The 7,923-nt window shown below is 33.3% G+C and overlaps 1 long non-coding RNA gene across 1 annotated transcript; it reads left to right on the top strand.

The window, feature by feature from the left end:
• The first annotated feature begins 1 nt into the window (after position 1).
• Positions 2–3,903, top strand: LOC148275646 (uncharacterized). Its single transcript, XR_015823970.1, has 2 exons — positions 2–179; positions 2,193–3,903. It is a non-coding gene; the product is annotated as an uncharacterized LOC148275646 (long non-coding RNA).
• Positions 3,904–7,923: the final 4,020 nt, after the last annotated feature.

Below are 7,923 nucleotides of genomic sequence, written 5' to 3'. Positions count from 1 at the left end.
TCACATTATTCTGTACAAAAAAAGGACTACAAACAATGTGAAAGTATGAATAAATAAATAAATAAATAAATATGTTTCCAGGGGACACAATCACGTAGGATGCTGGAGTATAGAAGCCAAACAGGATGAAGGGAGGGAAAAGGTCCTTTTTCAGTGGCTCATGGCGTGCGATCTTAAGGGTAAGAGGCTAATTACAAATACGCTGGTTTTGTTTTGCTAGACAGATTTGGAGATGGGCATCGTCATGCTCAGGGACATGAATATTTATTAAGAACCTTTCACAAAAAAATAATCATGTAGTACATAGTATGAAATAATAGAATAATTAAAACTAAACAATATAGTAAACATATAATACAAAAAGTTATAAAGAAACAAAACATTTAAAATCATATCGAGTCTGTCCAACACCGTTTTCTAAGAAAAGTGGCATGGTCGCTCGGATTACAAAGGGGTAATTATTCCTATTTTGAAATAGAGCAATCTCTTAATCTGTCTTCATTGGAGAGACGTAGAACTGAGATGTACCTTATATGCATTTTCAAAACACTTAATGCTTTAAGTGATGTCCCATCTCTGTTGCAATCAATTTCTTTTCTAAAACATTTAAGTTTGTAAGTGAAAATTCTTGATGGAAGTTCATTGTAATTTATTATATAAATAAAACACGAGTGATACTTTAATCCATAAATTTGTGGATTAAAGTATCACTCGTGTTTTATTTATATAATAAATTTCTTTTCATGTTCCCAACCGTGTCACCAGAAGTCAAAATCTGCTATTTATTAAATCTTCTAAGAGCAACTTTGGTTTTTATGCCCCAATGTCCAGAATGTGTAGATCAGTCGATTCATCACACGACTTGGAATTTGTTGGGATAGATCTTCCGGCTTTTCGTAGATCTCTTCGCGACTAAACAGCGTGGGATGAAGTTGGATTGGCATGGTTTAGCTGAAAGTATTAGGTCTTTCGTTGTTATGAATAAATTGTATAGCATTATTGTTTTGCCCTTGTTTTTCTTTGACAAATAGTTTTATGTTCTTTTTGTTCAGTTTCTTGCATTTATGTTTCTTCATGTAACTGTTGTAATTGGCTTAGGCCGTATACATAATAAATAAATAAATAACAATGAGAAAATCTTACCTACTAAATATAAATATAACACAGTAAAGTTGAGAATAACTAGATGATGATAATAAAAAAATTAATACAACATTAAGTACTTAAAAAATAAAAGTTTTTGAGCAATAAAACAAAAATAAAAAATGAAAAAAGTTAAATTACTAAATAATAATACCTAATAATTTAGTGAAATCATCATCATTGTTGGAAGAAGTTGACATTTGGCAATAAATCCACCAATGTACAATTTAAAATTATGTCTAACATGTTAAATAAAGAAATAAAAAATCACATATTCCAGGAAACAAAGTTAAATTTAATAATTTATTTTTAAATAAATCCATTATTTTTCTAAAAAAATGATAATATATTGCACCTTTAGGACAAAAACGACTTATCTCAAAAAAAGCTTTAACCTTTCCCTCACTTAGCATCCAAAAATTACACATGATCCGAACTGGGGGACCAAACGACCCCAGCATCTTTTTGTATTTGGCATCGGGAGAATAAAACGTCGGAAGTGTTTATGGCCGTGCAATAATTTATTCATTATTATTGTCGGCCTCGTGGTGTAATGGTCAGCGTGTTAGCCTGCCATGCGAGAGGTCTCGGGCTCGATTCCCGACACGGTTGATATGAAATATTTATTTAAAAGGGTGTTTTCACACTAGAATATTTCATAGTCGTTGGACTGGTACCTGAAGCGTAAGACTGATCATCTTACCTGCATGTAACAAAAATGATCAAGATGCGCTGCGATTGATGTACCAATGCAGTGCCGGAAATGGAACTATTAATAATTTATTCATGTTTTCGCGTACACATATTTAACTCATTCGTGTATTTTATTAATTTTTGTTAGTTTTCCGAATGCTTATGTACATAAAGTGAAATTGACCAAATCGGTCTTTGGGGGATTCGAATCCCCCCCCTTCGGTCCGGCTAGGTTAAGAGGGTCGCTTCCGGACTGACACGGAATCAAAATTCTCCGAGTAAAAAGGAGGGCGATGAAACAGTTTTGACCTGCTCTCACCCAAATCAAATAGTAATTTTGTTTTCTTTTTCCACAGGTTGGCTTCCACAGTACGTCCTGGACACCGCATTTTCCACGGCGCAGTTAGATTTCCTACGGCACCTCAGAGACTTTGCCGCGCAGTGTCGTGTAGACGGGTCGTTTTAGACTACCGCACCGACATCGCCAACCATGACTGTAGCGATCAACCAAACAAATTATGAAAACTCATACACGAGGGTCATCAACCCTGCTCCCAGCAATAGTTTACTGATCCATTTCGGGGTTTCAACGCTCTCTGTGACTCGCCAACCATGACTACAACAACAAACAGAAGAAATTATATAAAATCTCTCCATGGGGATTACTGATCATACTCCCGGCAATAGTTTACTGGTCTATTTTGGGGTTTTATCGCTTTCTGTGACTCGTCAATCGTAGATTACAGCGATAGACCGAACAAATTATAAATCTCCTACATGGGTCATACAGCTGTGGAAACACTTCCTTCACACACCTAAAACCGTTTAAAAAACCTGGGGTCTTCCTATCGGTTTCGTTCATACTTCAAACAATTTTGTTGTGTAAAAATGATAGTTACCTTTTTTATTATCAATTTTGTAAACTACGATTTTCTTATATTTTACTCTACTGCTTTAACTGTCCCTTTCACCGTGAGTTTGGCTGTGTGCATGAAAGGCTTATCTAACAACATTAATTTAAAATTTCAACAGAGACGGACAACATATTCGTGAAGGGGTTATGATCGGCAGCCTCCGTGGTGTAGTAGTCAAGACGCTTGACTCACGCACGGAAGGTTCCGGGTTCGATTCCCGGTGAGAACACAAAAATTAAAATGTGATTTTTCCCAAGCCTGGGTGCTCTGTGATGTAATTCACCACTGTAATTAGGCCTCCTGGCCTGTTGTGGTGCAAAAAAAAAAAAAAAATTAAAAAATACATGCGTTGATGAAAAAAATGAACGTCTAGCCAAATGGCTATCTATAAATCTCACCCACGTGATAAATGCTTCAGCTCTTTTACTTTGCAAAAGTCAACAGATGGAAGAGTTGAGGAAATGTGGATGTTTAAGCATGGGTAGAATGGTGAATGTTACGCAGTGTGTAAAGTGGCCATTTAAACTAGCCAACGACAGGTCATAAGTCCTGTAAATGTCTAGACTCCCATATTCCCTTCTCAAAAATGTTTTCCCTCGCTGTTGCAATAAATTTAAGTGTGAACAACTCCCTGGGGAGAAAATCCAGCCATTCTGCGAGCATTTGGACATACTCAAAACATTGGTGAACCTTAACTGTATTCGTGTTTACATTTTTAGCTAATCGGCCGAGCCCGAACTGTTTTAAACTGGTTTTAAAATCTGGCATTGCAATGAGATTCTATTTCCATATTAAAATTGGATTCAGATGATGATCATAAGGGGTGTTGGGTTTCGAGAGGAAACAGTTTAAAATGAAAAGAAATTTGGCTCTCAGAAGACATTTTAATTTTTGTACTGCTGTCTTTGGTTCTTTTGACTTATGAGTTTGCCGACCAATGCCCTGGGGGGTAAAATCAAATCCTTATCTACGCAAAGTGTTGTTCACATCGATTTAGATTGTTTCAATCAGAATTTTGTATACTTAAGCCTTTTAGTGCCAGCCATATTTTCTACGAAGGACACCTGAAGGCCAGCCATTTTTAGGTATAAAAATATTGTTTAAAAAAACACAATTGTATTATTTACTAAAATACATAAACTTACCAAAATAAGATGCTTTTTATTTTTACCCAAAGTTTTCCTCATTTTTTAATTTTCACTCAAAAAAGTAATAGTGAAATATCCCTTTTTTACATTTTTAAAGTAATTAAGAGTATGAAATACTGTTCAATAAAAAAAAATTTTTTGCTAATTATTAGCAGAATAAAAAATACTTTTAAATTTGTAATTTTGAATTCCCGCAAAAACGGTGATTCCATTGGGCACGCCCCCTATAGTGCTTAAAATATAGCTGGGGTCTAGAATTTCAACCGTCCATGCGCTCAGTAGCTGCAAGACTTGTTGCTGTCTAACTTCTAATTTTATAAATTTGCTTTTTATTTCGTTTTTAAAATATCACTTAAACTCTAAACTTCATTGTTAAATAAAAATTTTAAAAATAAAAATGTAAATAGGGGCTAGATTTCTTATTGTCCATGTGCTCTGTAGCTGCAAGACGTTCTGTTATCTAGCTCATATATATCATAATTGGCCCTCAATTTATTCAAAGAATATCTTCAAGGAAGAAAACAAGTAACTAAAATTTGTGTACTATAAAACCACATTATTAACACATTTTAGAATTGATACAATGGTTTCAATATGTCGGTACAAATATATACATTTATATATAATGTGTACAATTACATTATGAGGATAACTTTTACTGTACAATAATAATATTTAGGTTCTTACCTAGTGAGGGGGACTAAATATATTGTGTGAGGGTGTGTATTTACTAAATATATTATGTATTTATGTATGGTCGTGCATTTATGTGACAATGTGTAGTGAATATAAGTTGACTTATTGAACAATGATTTTCAAAAAATATTTGTTTTTTTCAAACCTTTATGAGGAAAGCTATCAACCACCTTATCAATCGATTTAAAATTGTTAAGAATGCTCCGGCCTAAAATCCAAATTCAAAAATATGTAAAAATTTCAACAAAGTAATAAAATGCAAAAATATAAATATATATGTAAGTACCAGTGGCGAACGGTGACTTTTTTTATAGGTAAGCTTTAATTTTTTTCATAATTTGTACCTGTATGTACATACATACATATAAGTAATCTCGCAAATGAGTGGAGAAAAAAAAAGTATATACAGGTACACGGATTCTTTTTCTATGGTTTTTTGTAAAAACAACTTCATCTCTCCAGCTCCAGTTTCACCTGCTGGCAACGGAAGACGCAATACCTACTTATTTTCAATCAAAATAATTTTAACCAATAACCCAACAAACAAACAACAATTAATAACTTTGCGTAATATGTAGGTATATTATCCATTATTTTTAGGCAGTACATGTATACAAAAGTTTTAAAAAATAAAATATGTTAAAAAATAAGGATAATAAAATAAGTATATTCATAATTCCTTTTTGTTTGGCACTGATTAAAAACACCATATATTTGTTTGTAATTTACATTTTATACTGCAAATATTTAGGTACTAATATAAAAGAAAGTAAACATTTTATTGCAAGACGTCACTTCCATTATTTACACAATTTTTTTTTTTCTGAAAATTAAAAAAAAAAACAATAAGATTAGATTTAAATTAATTTATTTATGCCAAAATACATAACTTTAACTTTACATATTACATTACATAACATAACATGACAATAACATTCATTAGAAATATTCGCAATAATATTGCAACAAAAATGTCACGTGACCGCGCCGAGCCGTCAGCTTCGTTTGCTTCTAAAATGAGAATGAATAATGCAAGAAATTGACGACACCGAGCGAGGCGCCACTAGCTAAAACGCGGGGACTAAAAAACTGGCGTCATATGTCAACATAATACTATTAAACGAAAATGGTCTTTAAGAAATAACGGTCGAAATGCTACTCTTCAAATAGAGAAGCTTGAAATAATATCTGTAATCTGCAAGTGAACTTAGCGAGGAAAATATACGCACTGGGTTTTTGAATGTTAAAATACAGTATACATTTTGTATTGAAAAATAAGCTGCAATAATCGGAGCCGAGCAATGCGCTGGGTGCGCATTTAGCAGCTTATATTTTTTTTTAGGAAGATATAAACAGTGACGTTAATTTATAATAAATAAAGATTATTTTATTTATTCTCCTATAATTAAAACTACTATAAAACATTATTATTGGTAGTGAAATATAATGGTAAGCTGCGAATAATCGATTATTTGGACGGTTCGCCCCTGGTAAGTACTCATATACACACATACGATTACATCATTAAATTATTATTGAGAATAATATTCCGGCACCCTCCAACACACCCGTCAGAACAGCTGTTCCAATACACGAAGGTGCTGGATATGAGACAACTGTACCTAAAAGAAGCACTTACACGCTTTTGGTCGAACAATGAGGAGAGGTCTCAGCAAAATGTCCGTACGAGGTTTTCCCAGAGCATGAATTATGACATACCCAAAACCCGTACGACTTTTGCTCTTTCTTTTGCTTTTGGAGGATCTTTGTGAACACCATATGCTCCAACTAGGTAGCGGACATAGAATGATGATGATGATGATGACTTTTGATAGGTTGACTATCAAACAATTAGTAAAAAGTTAGTGCAAATACCGCTTTTTCGCTATTTCGATAAACTCTATTTGATGTTCAAACGTGTATCTTGAAAAGAATTGGTCCAAAGAAAAAAAAAATATGAACATTTTTAATAAATTTTATTTTCTCAGACTTTCATATTTTCTATATTAAATCTATAGGGACGTAATTATAAGCAAAAAAACTTAATTTTTTCAAAATTGCGGCATGAGCGGTGGTCGTTTAAGGTCACACACGGTTTTACTAAGGGCATTATTCCGTTACGCGTTATAAATATTATTTTATTATAAAATTATTTTATAGAAATACACCATTCCTTTCTCAACAGTACCCTTGGTAAAGTCTGTGTGAAGAAATATTTTTTTTTATTAAAAAAATAAATAAATCGTAAAAACAACAAAAAACATTACAATTTTTTTTATTAAAAAACACTTTTTTGAGAAATGACCAAAAAATAGTTTTCACTATAATAATAATATTACGAGTACAATACATAAGTTTTTATGTATTTTTTTAGTTAGTGTATACAATAATGCATTATAAGAATAGGCATATTTATATTATATATTTTTAATTAATATTTTTTCTTTCGCTCTTCATACATAAGTATTTTGAAAAAACAACGCATTATCCATAAATAAAAAGTCGATTACGGGAAAAATCTAATTCGGATATTCGAACTATTAATATTGATGATAATCGTTTGCGATTAAGCACACCCCAACAGATTTTGGCAGATTTGTGTCTGGCAGACCGGGTCGTGTACATTTTTACAACGCGTCTGAAAAACTAACACATTTTGTATGCGTTTGCAGGATAAACGCGGTAAAATTATCGGGTCGTATGGATTTGCGTGGCATGTGTGAAAACGGCCTTAGATTAAATTAGAATTATTATTTTCAATTAGGGTTCTAGCAATTTAAACTTTTTTTAGAACAGGACAGGACAGGACAATTAATTGGATAATATTGAAGAAAACAAAAAAAAATATTATAGTACTTACTGTCCTACCTAATTTTTTTTTTTTTCTTTAATATTGTAACCAATTTATTGTCTTGTCCAGTCCAGACAGGACAGGACAGGACAGGTTAGGATAGGACAGGACAGGACAGAACAGGACAGGACAGGACAGGACAGGACGGGACAGGATAGGACAGGATAGGACAAGAAGGGACAGGACAGGAAAGAAGAGGAAAGGACGGGACAGGTCAGGACAGGATAGGACAGGACAAGACACGACAATAAATTCTAGCCTTTTTAACTTTTAGTGGCACAGGACAGTACAGGACAGGACAGGACAGACGAAGACAAGACAAGACAGGACAGGACAGGACAGGACACGACGTAACAGGACAGGACAGGAAAGGACAAGACAATTAAAGAAAACAAAAAAAAAAAAATATTAGGTAGGAGAGTAAGAATAAATTATCATTATTTAAAAGTTTGGAACAGGACAGGACAGGACAGGACAG

This window comes from Micrasema longulum, unplaced genomic scaffold (assembly GCF_059751315.1).
Source record: "Micrasema longulum isolate JH-2025_06_02 unplaced genomic scaffold, ASM5975131v1 h1tg001370l, whole genome shotgun sequence".
In the NCBI taxonomy this organism is placed as follows: Eukaryota; Metazoa; Arthropoda; class Insecta; order Trichoptera; family Brachycentridae; genus Micrasema; species Micrasema longulum.
The sequence above is the reverse complement of the archived record's forward strand: the minus strand, read 5'-3'. Positions and strand labels throughout refer to the sequence as shown.